The sequence below is a fragment of the Meles meles genome, chromosome 16, assembly GCF_922984935.1.
Source record: "Meles meles chromosome 16, mMelMel3.1 paternal haplotype, whole genome shotgun sequence".
Lineage (NCBI taxonomy): Eukaryota > Metazoa > Chordata > Mammalia > Carnivora > Mustelidae > Meles > Meles meles.
In genome coordinates, this window is record NC_060081.1 from 44,875,287 (window position 1) to 44,895,021 (window position 19,735).

The 19,735-nt window shown below is 39.3% G+C and overlaps 1 pseudogene; it reads right to left on the reverse strand.

The window, feature by feature from the left end:
• Nucleotides 1-347: 347 nt before the first annotated feature.
• On the reverse strand, nt 348-19,112 carry LOC123926606 (annotated as a pseudogene).
• Nucleotides 19,113-19,735: the final 623 nt, after the last annotated feature.

Below are 19,735 nucleotides of genomic sequence, written 5' to 3' on the forward strand. Positions count from 1 at the left end.
TCTCATTTTTCCACTGTCCTATTCCTGTTTCCTTTGCCTCTCAGGGACACTAATTGCCTCAAATCCCTGTCTTTTTCTTTTTTAAAAAAATATTTATTATAGGGAAAATACACAGAAAAACAGAGCTGGAAGGTGGTGGGGTGGAAGATCTGGAAAAACTTAATTACCAGACAAGCTGCCCAAACATAGCTTCCTGCTTACTGTGAAGGAGAGTGATTTGGCCCTTGTCTTTCCCACCTTTTCTGATTCAAAGAAACCTGCTCTTTGCCGGATGGGACCAAGAGAGCCCCATTTTCCCACTTGTTCTCTTCCTGGGGCTTGGGAAAGGTGGTATAGTTCTCAGGCTTTCAAGATACAGAAAATAGTATGGAGAAGGAAAGGATGTAACAGTCCTTTGGTGCAGTACTATCTCCAGCCCCATCCCACAGTGTTTGTTGATCAAAGAGAGGAGTCCCATGGAATGGGGGCAACGTAGGCAGTAGTACACTGAGCCATGAGGCTGTGTTGGCGAGGAAATGAACAGCATCCTACTTGGTGTAGAAGCTGGCCAGGAGGTAGAGGACACCAGAAGAGATTCTGTGGGATCTGCAGGAAGACAGAAATTGGATCCCATACTCCCCTCTTTCCCCAATGTGCCAGTAGCTGAGTCTTTCCTCGGCCAGGGGCTCAAAGGGTGTTTTTTTCACTGTATGTAAGAAAACCTACATAGCCAAGTTATGGATGACGTTGGTCAGGTTCCAGACAACAGGAATGCCAAAGAACGGGTGTTGAGTAGAACCACATGGAGCAGTCCTCCCAAGATGGGGCAGGCCAGCCAGATGCCCTGGCTATTCATCACTCGAGTATTGGGATTTACTTCTCTGTGTGCCACCCCTACATTCTTCCTACCACAGTGGGGGATCAGGCAGGGATCCAACTCAATTTCCTTTCAACCTCTTCTTTGAGTTTGTTCCCCCAAGATGTCTCCTGAATAGCTAAAAATGAAAGAATGAAAGAACTTCCCCATTGTGCATAAAGGAAAAGCTGACAACCTAGGGGAAAAAAAACTTAAAAGGCAAGACCGGTCCTCTCTGCTCTTAGAGCCACTAAAGGTCATCATTACTCCCATCCTTATGCTTCCATTGTAAGTTGAAGGAGTGAGCCTAGGCTTGGAGCAGGGGTTTCAAGCAGCAAGGGAAATAAGTATCTCTCTTTATGTTCCTGAAGAAGTTAATAGGGAATCATGAAGAGGTTACATTCACCATAATTTCAGAAGAGGGTCAGGGGAAAGAGTCACGGAATCACTAAGAAGCGGGGGGAGGTTATCATATGATCTCCTTGATATGAGGAATTTGAGAGGCAAAGTGGGGTCTTGAGAGTTCTTGGGGGTTAGAGAAGGAAAAAATTAAGCAAGATGGGCTTGGGAGGAAGACAAACCATGAGACTCTTATTCTCACAAAACAAACTGAGGGTTGCTGCGGGGAGAAGGCACGTGGAGAAGGTGCTTGGGTTATGGACATTAGAGAGGGAATGTGCTATGGTGAGTGCTGTGAAGTGTGTAAGCCTGATGATTCACAGACCTGTACCCCTAGGGCTAATAATATGTTATATGTTAATAAAAAAATTAACTAAAAAAAAAAAAAAAGCGAGGGGGTGTATTTCTAATGCCCACCTTTCCCTCTGGGCTTGGCTGTCCTGTCTCTCACCTCCTTGGCAAGTAGACAGGCAGCATCCCATTTCCTTTTCTCAAGAGTCAGGTGTTACCAAATATTTGCCCATGGCTTTTGGAATGAGCTAAGAAGGGACCTGAGCTCGCCATCTGAAGAGAGGGAAACCTGATCTCCAGTTCCAGGGGTGGCTCTGATTGTCTGGACTTTGCACTTTAAAATCTCTAAAGTTGATGAAGCCTAGTTGGGAAGCAGAACTTGCCTGCCCCTCTTCACCTAAAATTCCTTAAACCCTAGTATTGGGCTCACCCAGGCTCCTTCCAGCTTCCCTCTCTAGTTCATCGTTTGTGGGCTCTCCTCAAGGCTCTCTTTAGAGCTTCTCTCTAGCTGTTTAAATTCTGGAACTCCCCCTCTCCCCCTTCCCCCACCTTTCGCCTCCCACCATTTTTCCTCAGCACCCCTTTCTGGTCTCTTGGCAGCCCCTCCCTGCTGGCTTCAGAAACCCATCTCAGATCCTTGCCTTAACATCAGCCTCTGGAGGATCTCAAACTAGGACAATGACCAACAATATTGGCTCTAATTTTTGACTCTTGAAATGGCATTTATTGCCTAATTTATGGCTTTTTCCCCTACTGTCCATGCCACGGACCATGGATCAAAGGTTGCAAGACTGAGTTGGGAATGGGGTATTGGTTTGTTTTGATAGATACATGTATGCATCAAGAGCATATTTTCCAAAATTAATCATTATTTTTTATTAATTAATTTTTATTATTATGTTCAATGAGCCAGCAATCGTTATTCTTTGGTATCTTTAGTATCATCTAAGTTGCTCCTTCTCTCCAAATATGATTCCTTGGAGTTCCCTATAACTTAAAAAGAAATAGCTTAAAATGCATTCAAGATAACAAAATAGAGGTTTCCTTGAGGAAAAGAGATTTCCGAATGTGCTGATTTATCAGGGAACCACGGCCTATTTTAATAGATGAGATTCATTCAACTGTGTAATTCCTCTGTCTCACCCATCAGTCACCTCCCACTTCTTTCCCTTCCTTTTATCTTTCCACCTTCCTTCCCTGATCTTTTGTCATCCCAGGAACCCCAACTACCCACCTCGCTTTACAAGAAATATCAGATGACTCCTCTGGAAACCTCTCATAGTCCAAACACACTCTTGAGTGAGAGCATGCCTTGTAATATCTCTTCTTTGGCATTAAGTTAATTTAAAAGACAGCAGCTTCTGAGTTCTTCATTAGCAGACACCTTGCTAATTAGAATATTCTGTCATGGGATGGGTTCTCCAACAGTCCTATGTTATACAGAGCTTGAGAGCTCAGATACCTGAGGACAGCTCAGGAACAAGCTTCCTAATGGAGAATAGACATACAGTGGCTAAATCAAAACACAAAGGGTAATGTTTATTTTCAAAGGAATTACTTTTAATTAATTAATTAATTAAAATATCTTGGCAATCTCCATCTACTTTCAAGTAATTTCACGGAATAATAAGGACTGGCTTATCATCACTAAGTCACTTAAAAAACCAAACCCTCATGACCAAGATCCTACCATGAAATAGGTTTTCTTATTTCCAAGCAAGAAGAAGAGAAGAAGTTCCCTCCCTGAGCTGAGGGGATTTGGTCGATAATAACGACATTAAGCCAGGCTTCTCTTTTTGACTGGAATGCCCCCAGAAGAGATATTTTTTTCCCTCTCCTGTTTTCTATTGAATAGTCCAGGTTGATGTTTGAAGAACTCAGAGATCTTTTCAACGTGGGTGGGACGGAGAAACAAAAGAAGGAAGCTTCTATTGTTACTGTTGATATTTTCCTTGGAATTGCAGAACCAGAAGGGGGTGCTTCATGGCCTCAGAAAACCTCTTTTGTAAAACTCAATAGGGAATCAGAATTTTCAGAGTTCCAAAATGCTCCCTTTGAGGAGGAGGAGCTGCTGTTTTATGGAGGCCATAAGACCTCTAAATTTTCTGTGGGGAAAGGAGTTTGCCACAATAACATAGGCTGTGTTACTGAAATATAGTTTGTCTTGCTGCTGTGAGCATATCCTAACTTTTAATGGCCTGAACTTCATTTCTTTGCAAAACATACCTTTCACTTTAACTCAGTCAAGTATGTTTGCATGACCCCCTCACAGAAATACTAGTTTCTGAAATCTGCTGAATACAGAGGGACCCTTTGATGAGGAGGGCCTCAGCTGCCCGTGTGGTAAGAAGCCCACTTCCCACACTATGGGAATTTTCCGTTTGGTGGGATTTTGAGTCTCGGTGCACTTAAAGTGTTAATGTAAGTGTGTTCATGGAAAATGACATTTCCCACAACCTCCATGAGCTGGAAAGTTTTATTTTTATCTGCTTTGACCACAATTTTAAAGATCCTTAATCTCCTTATGTTCATAATTTGAGTATATCTCTCCATCAATCAAATATATATAATAAACATTCTTTCCTTTTGCAGGAAGTATAAAAAATTAGCCAGTTCTGGGGAGAAGTGGACATTTTAGGTTTTCTAAACAAAGGTACTGATTTTTTTTTCTGTGCTATTTGAATCATTCACAAATAAGAAAGAGAATGTGGGGGTGTTCAAGTCTACATCACTCTCCGTAAAGTTATATATGTTCAAACTGGGAGAGAATTGAAAGTTAGAGATGAGACTTTCTATACTCTGAATTTTAGTTGAGACTTTCCCTTTTGTGTTCAATAGCCCTGTGAGCGTTAAGAAAACAGAGCTGTCACTAGCATATGGTTCCACCCTTTGGACAGGCACGTGCCAACAATCAATAATGTACAATTCTCTGTGGGGCGTTTTACTAGGGTCTCAAACTCCCAGACTCTGGGTTTCCTTACTCATCCATACTCTTAAGACAGAATTATTATTTTGATCTCTCTCTTTCTCATCTGAACTATTGGCACAAATAAATAACACATATAATACCCAAATATGTATTTTAATCTCTAGAATGATTTTTTATTATGTTAGTCACCATACATTATATCATTAGCTTTTTATGTAGTGTTCCAAGATTGATTGTTTACATGTAACACCCAGTGCTCTGTGCAATATGTGCTCCTTAATACCCACCAGCAGGCTCACCCATCTCTCCACCCCCCTCCCCTCTAAAACCCTCAGTTTGTTTCTCAGAGTCCACAGTCTCTCATGGTTTGTCTCCCCCTCTGATTTCCCCTGCTTCACTTTTCATTTCCTTCTCCTAATGTCCTCCATGTTATTCCTTATGCTCCACAAGTAAGTGAAACCGTATGATAATTTTCTCTGCTTGGCTTATTTCACTCATCATAATCTCTTCCAGTCCTGTCCATGTTGATACAAATTTGGGTATTCATCATTTCTGATGGCTGAGTAATATTCCATTATATGTAAAGACCACATCTTCTTTATTCGTTTGTCTGTCGAAGGTCATCTCGGCTCTTTCCACAGTTTGGCTATCATGAACATTGCTGCTATGAACATTGGGGTCCATGTGGCCCTTTTTTTCACTCCATCAAGTCTGACATTATTAAGAGCTGCAAGAATATAAGTTAATAAAAACTGATACACATCTCTAATGGATATGGAAATTATTATAACACTTTGAAGGATAATTTGCAATATCTGGTAAAATTGAAAATTTACATATCACAGACCCATCAACTGTCCTCTTGTGTTTTCTGTATGCATAAAATGAGGATAATAATGATCTATTTTACTGGGTTGAAGTGGGGTTGAAATGATTTAATATATCTGACATACTTAGAAGTTACATTTTGCAACTCTCAGTAAGCTGCATGTTTTATTTCTCATAGCAGTGGTATCAATGTTGTCATTATTCAATATCACCCTAAAGAAACTCTTATACATGTCCATAAGGAGACATGTATATGAGTAGTCACAAAAATATTGTTTGTAATAGAAAAAAAAAGTTGGAAAGAACTTAAATAATCAAAAAATGGAATTGATAAAAAAAAGCTATATTCATACAATAGAATATTATACAAGAGCTAACTGTATCACTATGACTGAAACTCAAAAATATAATACTGATTGAAGTAAGATTTTCAAAAAAGCCCCAAAACACCTAAATTTTGATACCAGTTACATGCAGGTTATATGTGTATAAGAAATACTGGATTTTCTAGGGATGAAAATATATGTAGAAAATATGCATGAAAATAATAATCCTGAAGTATAGAAGGTTGTTACATCTAGTGGAGAGAAGAGTTCTGTGATCAAGGATGAGACCACTAGGAGCTTCAGTTGGATTGAAAATGATTTATTTGTCAAGTAGGGTAGTATGTAAATGCATGTTTGCAATATTATTCTTTTTGTCTTTCAGCAAATATTAAATATTGAACAACCAAAAGCACCAAATAGCAAAAGTAAAGAATAAATAACATATCCATGGATCAGGTATTTATATGTTTACTGAGGAAAACTGGTTATTTGTTAATTTGGTAAGTGGTCCTCTGACTTGAATATATAAATTTTATATAAGGAGGTCTTGATTCAATTTGAATCCTTGCCAAAGAACAAAAGACAAGTGAAATCTGAATGCACTGTGAGAATTTATGTAGCCAGTATCTACTAAAGGATACTCATAGGGTTAATAGAGGCAAGACAGTTAACCTGATGCTAACTACATCAACTGAGTTTAAGTACAACTGCAGTGAAGCTAGTTGTTTTGATATTTTGTTGTGTCCCCTCTACACTGCCCCCTCAAACCCTTGGCCATTGTTAGCCTTTAGCATAATTCACTGTCTATTCGGGTCTGGACTCCTCTCATGCTGTGGTTGCCCATCTGGATGACTGTCAACGAATGCGTGTTCCAGTAATTTCTTTAACATTTAAAGTTTCTAGAAACTGAGATTACATTGAAACCACCCATCATGGACATTCATTCATCTAACGGACATTTAATGACTGTCTACTACCTGCCTAGAACTGTACTGCACAGTGACTTAACCTCTGTAAATCGCATCTTTATTAAACTACACCAGTAAGAGATGATGTCTAGACCAGGATAATAAGACAAAAGAGTAATAATGAACAGAGAAGAGTAATAACGCTCTGAAAGACCTTTGATGCTAAGAGCTTTGGATCCTCTGTCCACCTGCCCCACTTTAATCCCCAAGAATTTGTGCCTTCTGTGTTTTTAAATGTTTTTTTTTTCCCCCAAAGCCTGGAGCCTTTTACAATAATGTATAAAATGGGTAATAATATTAAAAAATATAAGGGTACACTGCCAGTATAAAGAGTGAGAAACAGTTCTCACTGAGAGCAGCCTCTTTTTTTACTCCACATTAGTTAAGGGACTGATTTAAAAAGCAGTCTTAAACACCTAGACATTATTGCTCAAGTCCATAATATCCAGAGGAGTTGACACGGAGCTTGTAGAAGGAGCATTTCCAATGCGTGACAGGCTCTGCCAGCGCTGAGGCCTCATCACGTAACCTCAAGTGGGGTTTCTGAAGAGGAGAGCAGATGCCTTCGGAAAAGCTGTGCAGTCATGGTAAATGTTTGCTTGTTTGCCTTCCTCCATTAGCTCATGATCCCCCTCAGGGAGAATGACAGAAAAAAGGAAGATTTTGGCAAATGAGAAAATGGAGTTTGTAATGGATCATCCCGTTCAGGGGTCTGGTGAACTTTCTGTATAGGCACACATAGTAATATCATTCGTTTTGTAGGTGGTGTGGTTTCTATGGCAACTACTAGACTTGACCATTGTAGCATGAAAACATTCATAGATGGTACACACACGAGTGGGCATTGCTGTGTTCAAAAAAAGTTTATTTTCATAAAAAAGTGCAGGGCCAGATCTGGCCTGCCAGTAGTGGCTGCTAATGACTAATCTGGTTGGATCCTTTGTTTGTTTGTTTGTTTAATAAAAAAGAGCACAAATGTGCCAACAAGGCCCATGTTCTTGGCAAGGTCTAGGGGAAGTTCAGACTAAAAGAGCAAGAAACAGAATGAGGGAGAACACAGTAGCATTTATTGAAGTTAAAACACGTACACATTATAAAACTATACATTTTATATGAACTCATACAAAATTAAAGACAAAATAAACACATAATGATTTCTTTAGGGAGGATTAGGAAAAAAGGGAGTGGAGAATTGGAATAAATAAATGAGATAAGGAAATAGACTTTGAAGGATGAATGGTTATACTGTGCTTTGAATGGAGCTTCCAATGACCCAAACTGTGCTGCTGACACTCCTTAAATTTAAAGGCACAAAGAGATTGAAAATGAAAATAAAAAGAATGTAAATAGTAAACATAAGAGAAGTGGAAGGACTCTATCAATAACATAGATCTTAAGGGGCACCTGGGTGGCTCAGTCCATGAAGTGTCTACTTTCAGCTCAGATCATGATTCCAAGGTCATGATCCCAGGGTTCTGGGATCCAGCCCTAACTGTTCAGTGGAGATTCTGCTTCTCCCTCTGCCCCTCCCCCCCAGCTCATGTTCTCTCTCTCTCCCTCTCAAATAAATAAATAAAACTCTTAATAAAAATAAAATAAAATAGATCTTAAGACAAGAAATATTATTGGAAGTAGAAACATCTCAACAATAAAAATTTAACACACCAAGAATATATATTATAGGGGTGGGGGGTGGGAGGTTGGGTGAGCCTGGTGGTGGGTATTGTGGAGGGTACATATAGCATGGAGCACTGGATGTGTTGCATAAACAATGAATTCTGGAACACTGAAAAGAAATTAAAAATTCAAAAAAAGAATATATATTATAAATGTATACATACGTAATAAAAAAATCTAAAATACATGAAACAAACTCTACTAGAATTGAAAAGAGCAATAGAAAATTCACTGGCTAGGGGCGCCTGGGTGGCTCAGTGGATTAAGCCGCTGCCTTCGGCTCAGGTCATGATCTCAGGGTCCTGGGATCGAGCCCCGCATCGGGTTCTCTGCTCCGCAGGGAGCCTGCTTCCTCCTCTCTCTCTGCCTGCCTCTCTGCCTACTTGTGATCTCTCTCTCTGTCAAATAAATAAATAAAAAAAAATCTTTAAAAAAAAAAAGAAAAGAAAATTCACTGGCTATAGTTAGAAAATTCAATACCCTATTCTGAATAATTGTTAGAACAGCTGGACAGAAAATTAACAAAGATATGGAAGACTCGAACAACACAATCAACTAACTTGAGATAGATGGAACACTCCACTTGATTACAAAATACAGATTATTTTCCAATGCACATGTAACATTCTTTGGGATGTACCATATGCCACACCAAAGAATAACACTAAATTTAGATGATCGAAATCCAAGTATATTCTCCAACCAAACTAGATTTGGTATGCTTAAAAACTAGTTTACCATATAAATATAACATCAGGACACAATTTTTGTTTGTTCAAGACAAGGGTGAACTGCCCCATGATTTAAACTTTATAAATTTTCTGTATTCGATTTATGAGTTAAGTTAAGTTACCACTGTTTACATAACCAGTTTAAAATAAAAAAAAACTATACATATAAATTTAAGTTTATGTATATACATGGTGAAATGAAATGATAATAATGGATGTCTTTTAAAAATTTTAAACTTTATTAAATTTTTATAAAGCTACAGATTTAACTAACTTGTAATTTCCCAATTCTTATCTAATCTTAAGATCTTAGTCAATTAAGTTCTGAAAGCTAGATAAATTTCCAAAAGGAGACACAAAACACTTACTGGTAAACATAATTTCTACTCTTACTGTTTTAAGCAGCAATAGATTAACAATAAAATATACAGTTGTCTTTGAATGACATCTGTCTCATCCGAATTATACAGACAGAAATAAATATGTACGTTTTTGTGTGTGAGAATCCATCCACTTCAATTGTTAAAATGATGTGTTTATTAAAAAAACTGAAACAATTCTTGTTTTTTGTCCTGTAGTTCTTGTTTGTGTTGGTTACTTGGATTAAAGATGATTTTTTAAAAATATTTTATTTATTTCACAGAGAGAAATCACAACTAGGCAGAGAGGATTAAAGATAATTTTAATATAGGGGCACCTGGGTGGGTCAGTTGGTTGAGTGTCTGACTCTTGGTCTCAGCACAGGTCTTGATTTCAGGGTTGTGAGATCTTAAAAAGAAAAAAAAAGATGATTTTAATATAAATGACTAACTATTAAGATATTAATAATATGCATCAAATACATATGAATTACTGCTTAAGAAATTTATAACAGCTCATTCATAGGATATATTTAATATGATAGCTATATTTTTAAATATACTCATAAATTAATTATATTTTAAAGCTACAGTAAAAGTTTAAATAATTACCTCTTTATATACCTGTGTATGCCTAAGTATATACATATAAAAGTACAATAATAAATATTTTGCTCCAAATTATTACATAAGTAGTGTACAGCAGGAATAAACTTATATGCTTTTATTGTGGAGTTTCCTTTTGTAACTCAGTAATTCTGTTAAGTATCAGTATTTTCTTTATACTTTAATCAGTTTTTAAAAATTTATTGTGTTTTTCTTAATTTCGTTCTTACAGTTGTTATTGTGTATTTTCACAATGTTCTAAAATTATTTCTGATTTTAGGTAGTTATGATTTATACTCTCTTCTGTGCTGTTAGTCTTTATTTTGCCCTTCCAAAATTCAGAATAATAATTTTATAATTTTACTGTACAAAATAAGGGGAAATAGGAATAATTAGGTTTGTTAAAATTCTTCAGATTTTAGGTAATTCAAAGCTACAATAAGACTTTGTCCTCCAACCGTGGTATTTAAGAACAACCAAAAAAAGGCAAAGGAAACAAAAGCAAAAATGAACTTTTGGGACTTCATCCAGATAAAAATCTTCTGCACAGCAAAGGAAAGAGTCAACAAAACTAAAAGTCAACCACGGAATGGGAGAAGAGATTTGTAAATGGTACTATAGAGAGAGAGCTGGTATCCAAAATCTATAAAGAACTTCTCAAACTCAACACCCAAAAAACAAATAATCCAGTTAAGAAATGGGCAGAAAACATGAACAGACACTTCCCCAAAGAAGACATGCAAATGGCTAACAGACACATGAAAAAATATTCAACATCTCTAGCCCTCAGGGAAGTGAAAATCAAAACCACAATGAGATACTTTACACCAGTTAGAATGGCAAAAATTAACAATACAGGAAACAATAAGTGTTGACTAGGGTGTGGAGAAAAGGGAACCCTCTTACACCGTTGGTGGAAATGTAATCTAGTACAACCACTCTGGAAAACAGTATGGAGGTTCCTCAAGATGTTAAAAATAGAGCTACCCTACAACCCAGCAATTGCACCAGTAGGCTTTTACCCCAAAGATACAGACATAGTGAAAAGAAGAGACATATGCACCCAATGCTCATAGTAGTAATGTCCACAATGACCAAACTGTGGAAGGAGCCCAGATGCCCTTCAACAGATGAATGGATAAAGGAGATGTGGTTTATATATAAAATGGATTATTACTCAGCCATCAGAAAGGATGAATACCTACCATTTACATCGACATGGATGGAACTAGAGGATATTATGCTAAGTGAAATAAGTCAATCAGAGAAAGACAATTATCATATGGTTTCACTCATATGTGGAACATAAGAAACAGTGCAGAGGATCATAGAGGAAAGGAGGGAAAACTGAATGGGAAGAAATCAGAGAGGAAGACAAACCATGAGAGACTCTTGACTCTGGAAACAAACTGAGGTTTGCAGAAGGGGAGTTGGGTGGAGGGATGGGGCAATTGGGTGATGGGAATTAAAGAGGACATGTGATGTGATGAGCACTGTGTGTTATACAAAACTGATGAATTATTGAATCCTACATCTGAAACTAATGGTGTGCTATATGTTGGCTAATTAAATTTAAATTAAAAAAAAAAAACAGCCAAAAACAAAAACAAAAACAAAAAACCAGCCCATAAAACCAGACAAATCCAAAAGAGAGCCGATCTCCCTAGGTGAATTGTATATAAGTAGAATGTATTAATTGAACTATCTTTTAATAATTGTATACTTTTCAGGTTATAAGAAGCAGGCTCATGTTTAAGCACAAATATTGGAACAGTAGCTGTTTATCAAAAAATTAAAAAAAAAAAATTCTTGCGGGGCACCTGAGTGGCTCAGTAGGTTAAATGTCTGACTCTTGCTTTCTGCTCAGGTCATGATCTTGGGGTCCTGGGATCGAGCCCCCAGTTGGGCTCTGTGCTTTGTGTTGACTCTGCTTGTCCTTCTCCCTCCTTATCTGCTTCTCCTGGGGCTCTCTCTCTCTCTGTCTCTCAAATGGATAAATAAAATCTTTTTTTTTTTAATTTGCTTTAGGATTCTAGATTCATAAGTTCCTTTTGCTTCTTTTTCATGAAAATTCTGAACAAGTGGTAGGAGTATTGACTCAGTTATGTGAAAATCATTAGAGATCTCCTGCTTACTTCAGTGTTTTGTTATATCCAGTGGCGAAACCATATCTAACTTGTTTAATGTACAACAGCAAAATGTGTGAAAATTTGCATTGATTTAGGGGAAAAAGAAAAGAAAACTTCCATTGATTTAGTTCTAGGGCCCCCACTACATTTAATGAGTTCTCATTCTACCTAGACTCTCTCTCTCTTTTTTTTTCTTTTTTTTACATTTTAAAGCTTTATCATACTTTAGAAGATATAAAAATACACAACATTAGCACTTAAAAAAATTAAGATTTTAAAACTGGCTACATTTTCAACATGTTCCTTCTGATATATTTTTCTAAGACTTACTAGACTAAAATCAGACCTCATACTGGCTTTATCAACCTTTCAAAAACAAGGAAAATGTTAAGTAGTTTATGTATTTATTGTTCCTAACATATCCAGTTATGGCAAGCCTTGGAGCCAAGCCTTCCCAGGCAAGCCAAGTCGTGCTGTGATTTGACTGCCACACCACCCACTCTCCCTTTGCACTAAACTCTGGAGAAGGCAACATATAAATCCCCTCAGAGATTTCTCAGTGATAAGTTCTACAGATGCCTACTAGTAGCACCTGGTTCTGGAAGCTCTTGCTCCAGGCATCAAGAGGTAATGAAGCAAATGGTTATGTGGTAGGGTGATATGGCCACAAGGCCTTGGGGCAGTTGCCAGTGAATAGTTCACATCATTATCAGGAGTAACTTGTTTTGGTTCTAAATTTTTTTTTTTCAATTTTTAAATAGTGATAGTAATAATAACCATTAACTTTGAAGTCCCCAAAACAAGACAGATGAAGTTCTCAAAACATTTTCAAAATTATTGTTCTATCTGAAATAAGTTACAGTCTTAAAAAAATAAAGCGTCCATGGAATAACTTGAAGACCTAGACTTTTTATTAAAATATGTCAATGCTTAGTTGATAAAAAGAGCAAATTCAGGATCTCCAGAAAGAACTATATAATCCCATGACAGTCTGAGTTTCCATCAGGCAATTCTTACAGCTTTCCATAGAAATTTTCTGAAAGAGAAAAACATTGCATATTTACTGTATAGGTACAAAGGTTTTAAAAGAACAACATCTGAACAAATGTAGCTATGAATTCTAATCAATAAAATTACCAAAGTATGCCAGAGGATTAACAAGAAGTGCAATCATCAGAGAACCACAAGTAGCAGTTGACCATTACTATATTATTGTGGGCACACCACCAGCCCAGAGCAGACTTTGGAGGACAGCCTGTGTTGTTCTGGCTGAAAATGGTCCTGTCCCTTCACCAAAGTGCTTGGACAGTAGAGAAGTCTTAGTCACTTATGCTCAGAGTCTACCCACGAGGTCTGGACGGTTGGTTACTGTGCACAGTCTCACACCTGAAGGCATGTAATGATTATCTTGAGAGGACTTCACATAAACACAGAAACCCAGCTCTTTGACAGTGAGTATCTTTGCCTTTATGCTTTGGTTCTTTAAGTTAACATAATCTTGATCTAATGGTAGAGGCACAAATTTCATTTTCTCTCTCTCATGTCAAAGGCAATGTGATACGCTGAGGATATCCAATATGCATCTGGGAACCTCTTCTGTTTTGGAGGCTGGTAACACCATGCTCCATGGACTGTTTCACAGAGGACTTGGTATAAAAGAACCACTGGATTCACACCTGCCTGGTAGCCATGACCACCTGTTTTGCCAACTGCTGCATTTTAAAATCTGACCACTCTCCTTTTTTTACCTGAGGAAAGAGAATCCAACAATGACATAATATCATTTTGGGAACTCTCTCTCATGAGTATGGATCTTCTATATGAGATAACTTTGATTTTATTGTGGTTTTATATGGCTCATACTTTAAAAAACAAAACAAAAAACTGAAACTCACAAAGCTAGGTATGCCATCAAAAACTGGAATTTGCCCTTGACATATAAGCTTCCCCCAGAAATTAAATATTCCAGATGGCTAAATTAATTGTCCTTACCCAAACTTGTAGGCTGACAGAAGATAAAGAGGTAAACAGTTATATTGAGAGTAGGTATGATTTTAGGGTAGCTCATGATTTCAAAATGCTTTAGGAACAGAGATGTCCTGGCCAGTATAGGACCGTGCTTTGGAGACACTGGGATGCTTTGCTCCTACCTAAAGTTAGAATAAGCCATAATGGAAGTAGAGTTTTTAAAAAATGCTTCATGACATTATCCACAAGAGCATATGGTATTACTGAGGATGTTTCTGGTATTGTCCCACCTGCTGAGGACACAACCCCAGAAAGACCACAAAGGTGGGACATAGGCACTGTTGAGATTAGCCTTCTGGAAAACTATGGCAATAATGACAGGGGGGAAACTATTGCTTGATTTTGTACTTTGGGCTAGGAGAATCTTAACCTGTCTTTGCAGTAATGAGGACACATATTTCATGGGCACTACTGTTAAGAACTCTGTAAGCCTTGCCTTTTATTCAGAAACTCCATTTTATCATCCATAAACCTCAGGGAAAGTAAAAAGAACTAACAGATTTCTAAAACCATAATGATGAAACCTCTCAAAAACCCTCAAACTTCTCAGGCCCTATTCCCATTAGCCTTGATGGCAACAAGATCGATTTCTCATAGGGCTCAGAAGTTATCTCCTTCTGCATTAAAAACAGGCTGCCTCAGGAGTTTAAGAATTACTTCCAATTCTAGATTTACCGTCTTATATGCCGATATGAGTAATTACTCTAGGGAATTACTCTAGCGAATTCATAAAATACCTCTGAATTTATCACCAATAGGTACAATTTCTAAAACAGGCCCCTGAAGCAGTTGCTGCATGATCTGAGACATGGAGGTTTGGGTCTCTGAAAAAGGCACCAGAGAAAAACTCCTTGAACCTCAATGGGAAAAGATTTATCAAGTACTCCTCAATGACTGTCACAGTGAAACTCCAAGATATTGGTCTTCAGGCTATGTCTCCAAACTTAAAAGACTTATTCCTGCCCACTGGATGTCCATTCCATCAGGAGACTTGAAACTGAAGGTTCTTAGGAATTTTCTAGATGATGTTGAGTGCAAGACCCAAGATGTCTGCATTAGATAAATTTTCTGTTTTTCAGTATCCTTTTCCTTCCCTCTCTCTACACTAATCAAATCACACCCAGCGTTTTCCTCTGCCATTCTCTTAATACGATCTCCCTCAACTTCATCCTGTTAACTTTGACTGCCCCTTCCCCACACCATGATCTTTTACCATTAAAAAAATAAAATAAAATAAAATAAAATACTTTGACATATTTTTCTCAGACCATGTCTTTTGTTCCTTTAAACACTCAAGGTAAATTTTCTTATACTGATCTTTCTGGTACATGAGCTTCTCTCCCATAACTGATCTCAAATTCAGTCTTATAAAAACTGGACCTTGACCCATGTCAACAAAATGTTTCTGTGAAAGCCATAGCAACCCTCTCAGAAAAGCCTAGTCCAGTTGGGACTAATATTGGACTGAGTTTGGTCCAATAGTCAGATGTGCTCTTGGGTGTTTTGCAGGAACTGATGAATTCCTTGGGGAATAGAGTATTTGGTCAATGGCATTGCAAAATAACACTTATAATCCCAATACAGTTCATGCCCCAATAGGATCTGCTGCTTATGGGGCCATCAGACTTAAGTACAAAGATAACTTAGTGTGTATTGACGACCACATACTAATCCTGCATATACAGGATAATTGTTATAGATTTTCATATATTTAAAACTACTACCCCTCCAAGGGATCGTGTTTCTCTGAACAAAAAAATATCCAGAAACCTCCAGAAAGAGGCAAAAAGAATCTACTTGGGAGAAATCCAAGAGGCTTAAGTGACTTTTTCATGCATGGTATTTGCATGACAACCTTCACAGTACGGATAATACAACTAGAAAAGTTGCATCAAGTCCAAAACTTACTTTTGACACCAGCAGATGTCAGGAGTTACACAATTTATTCTCTAGAAACACTACAAACCAATTTAAGTTTATTAGTCAGAACCATGGATAATCATAAAGACGTGAATTTTCTCTTGACTAGCCACTAGAAAATTGTATTGTAGCCAACACTTCTTGCTGGTTGTACGTACTCCAGCCAATGACATAGCCTGTTATTAGGCTAAAGGAAAACCTAGCTTTTCACCACCGACCTTGTTGGATTCCAGGATGAGTTTTTTGGTCTCAGTTGGATGATTAGGCCCCTGTGCACAGCCTGTTGAAAGGACTAATTATCATTTCTGTTTCTGGTAACTGCCAGCAATACAGTCAACTGATACATCCCACCCAGAGTCTTCAATGCTCCTGGGAAGTCATGGCCATGTCAGTGCATACAACGACTCAACCTGCAACAAAATGGCAGGAGAGATTACCTACAGGCAGCACACTCTGGATTAACACCTGACCAGCAATGTCTCGGCAACAGTGAAGATCATCAGTTTATGTCCTGAAACTTGACAGTCTGGCCTTGGCTGAAAGAGATACGGAGAAAGAGAGACGCAGCCCCTGACATTTGGGAACTGGCCTGGCACCATCTGTTGGGCTCAGTGCTGCCAGGAGCAGGTGTGGCCCTCACAGCTAGGACACGACACTCTCCTGTTCAGTAGAAACAATTTCACACAACAGCAACATTAGAGAAGGCCACGTCGCAACTCCGATGGGTCAAGGCAAAAAGAAAACCACTCTGTAGTCATGTCTGAATGCAGGCTGAAACATGGACATTGTCCAAACCACAAAACTGAGCAAATACCCTTCCAAATTGTATAGAAGATTTTTCAAGCTACTCAGTCATAGATTTGACTCGGCTTCCTGCCAGCATCCATTGCAGAGCAAAGACATGATTCCACAAACCTGTCTCTAAAGCACCCAGCTCTGGCTCAAATCCTATTGTGTCCCCTCCACCATGCTCTTACTCAGGACTCCACATTTCCTCTTGGTGTTGTCCTTCATTTCGATGAGAAATAAATTCAACTTGTTCAATCACAAGTCTGTTCCTGATGGTCTTTGGCTGGGGGACATTTACAGCCTACCCTGGTTTCCTGAGGGTATATCCTTGGGTACCTGGCTAGACACACTTCCAAGGACTGGTTTCAAAAAAATTAAAACTATTACCAAAGAGGATGACCCCAAGTCACAAGGTCAAGTTGTAACTCCCACTGATTGAACTGCTTATTTTATTACCTTTTGTGGTGCAAATAGTTAACATGAACTATTTAGAATGTCATGATTGTGTCATTCTGTTAAAAATATTTTTATTTGTAAAATCTTCATGCGATTCTGATGCAGAGCTCAGGATGGAAATCCTTTATCTGTGCCAATGGGACTCAGGGGAAGGTCTGGGTTTCATTACAACTTTGCAGTAGGAAGACCTTGTAAAATCGTTACTCACTATCTCCTTGGGCCCTAGAATAGTGCTTTAAGGTCTAGGAGCACCCCTGAGGCTCAGAGAAATCATCTGCTCAAAATCAGAGTAGTTGGTAAATCATAGTAAAAATAATAAGAACTAACATATACTGAGAACTCCCTGTGCTATGCACCGTTCTGAATCCTTTGTGACTTTAACCTCACATCCCAAAGCAGGTACTATTATTAGCGTTGGTGGCTAAGGGGGAGACTGAGCTACACAGATACTCAGGAAACCTGACCCCTCTGGGCTAGGAGGGGAGTATGGAGCCGGGCACTGGGGCATTTCGGTCCAAGACCCCTGCTCCTACACACCATGATCTGCGGCCCAGCACGAACTTGGCCCAAACCCTGTCCTTCCACGTAAGCTCCTCTTTTCATTTGGCTTCTCTTCTTGAATTCCTCTCTTGGGAAGAGACAGGAAAAGGTGAGGGCAGTGAGTGGTACAGAAAATTGTACCATCCAGCCCTGGCAGGGGCGCCTTCAAAATGGGACATTTCTCCTTCATGCCCAGTTCTCTTTGCACAAACCTATGGGATAAGAGCAAGGCTGAAGCCAGGGGTGGCTCACATGCCTGACTTGTTCCTGGTGGAGCCTGAAATTCCTCTGAATACAACAGAGTTTCTCCTGGTCTTATTACCTGGTCCCAGGGGGAGATGGATGGCTCCCGGTCGAGCCTTATGCAATTAATATCCTTCTCTACCCATGAAAGGTGCAATGGGGTGGGTTCCTTAGAGTGTGTCTGCAGAAAGCCTGGTTCTCTGTGGGTTTTACTGTTTCCCAGACCCTGGGCCCTGAGCAGGGGCTGGACCAAGGCAAGGGAATAACGACTCTACATGTGCCATCAGCTTCCCCAGAGAAACTGGTGTTTCTCTGAAAAAAAAAAAAAAAAAAAGTCAAAAGCTTTTTCGGAGAAAAATCATAACACATGTAACCAAAATCCAATCGCCATTCCTGTATTCTTTCCCCAGAGTTGACCTTGATCTTGAAGGCAGAGCACACCATGACTTGGTGTTTGAATACTCTTATTACACACCCCTGTCGGTGAACAATACGTTCAGGTTGTCTCCCATTTTATAGGCTTACACATCAATGGCCTCACAGTTCGTGTCCCTTCCAGGTCCACTTCCTCAGGAATTCCTACCTTTGTCTGGGTAGTTTGTCCCCACCGGTCAGCTATAGGAAAGGGAATACCTACATCTGTCTGCCGATAGTGGTGCCCAATATTTACATAAGCAGAGAAGATCAGTGGGTTGGAAATTATGGGTTATCATGACTCCGTACCTTAAGGGCACATACAGAGACCAACAAACAGAAGGCCAGGCCACCTGTTCCCAAGGAGGGGCGGTAGCCCAGGCTGATTCTGTGCAAGGCCACCCCTTCTGGAACAGGCTGCATTTCTCCAAAGCCAACAGACCCAGAGAGCAAAGGGATTTTCTCAAGATCTCAGACAGTCTGAGCAGAACAAATCCCAGGTCCCCAACTCCTGACACCTGACCCAGTGCTCTCTGCGCTGAATCCCGGGGCCTCTTGATGTCAGAATCCAGGCGGGTCACAGCAGTGTGTTTCTTTTCCTCCTTCCTCCAGCAAAGGGCAGCAGTTTCTATATAAACTGTCATGGTTGATGATTTCCTGACTCTGCTTCGGGGAAGCTCCAGCAGACTGCAGACCTTGGGCAGCGACTTACCTGGCTCCTGGGAGATAGGTTTGTGTCCTGACTTCAGATTCATCACCCCAGGCTCTAGAATTCAGCCCAGGAATATGGATCTCTGGTATGAGTCCTCTGCTTAAGAATGGTAAACCCTATCCAGATCTAGGGAATGAGTCTAAACAATTGAAACCAATCATTGGGTCTCCATTCTTCTTGCTGATGAACATTTCTGGTTCATCATCATTCTGGTTCAGGGAGCCTCACACCTACATCTGCTGGAAGGTGTCTGGAAGAGGTTTCTCTTTCTTTCTTAAGATTTTATTTATTTATTTGACAGAGAGAGATCATAAGTAGTCAGAAAGAGGGGGAAGCAGGCTCCTTGCTGAGCAAAGAGCCCAATGCAGGGCTCGATCCCAGGACCCTGAGATCATGACCCGAGTCCAAGGCAGAGGCTTAACCCACTGAGTCACTCAGGTGCCCCTGAAAGAGGTTTCTGGTGGGGGATGGTGGTGGGGGGGAGGCTCACAGAAATCCACAAAGAAAGAAAGAGAAGCCCCTCTCCCCCTTTTCCCTGTTGTGTGACAAGGAGGT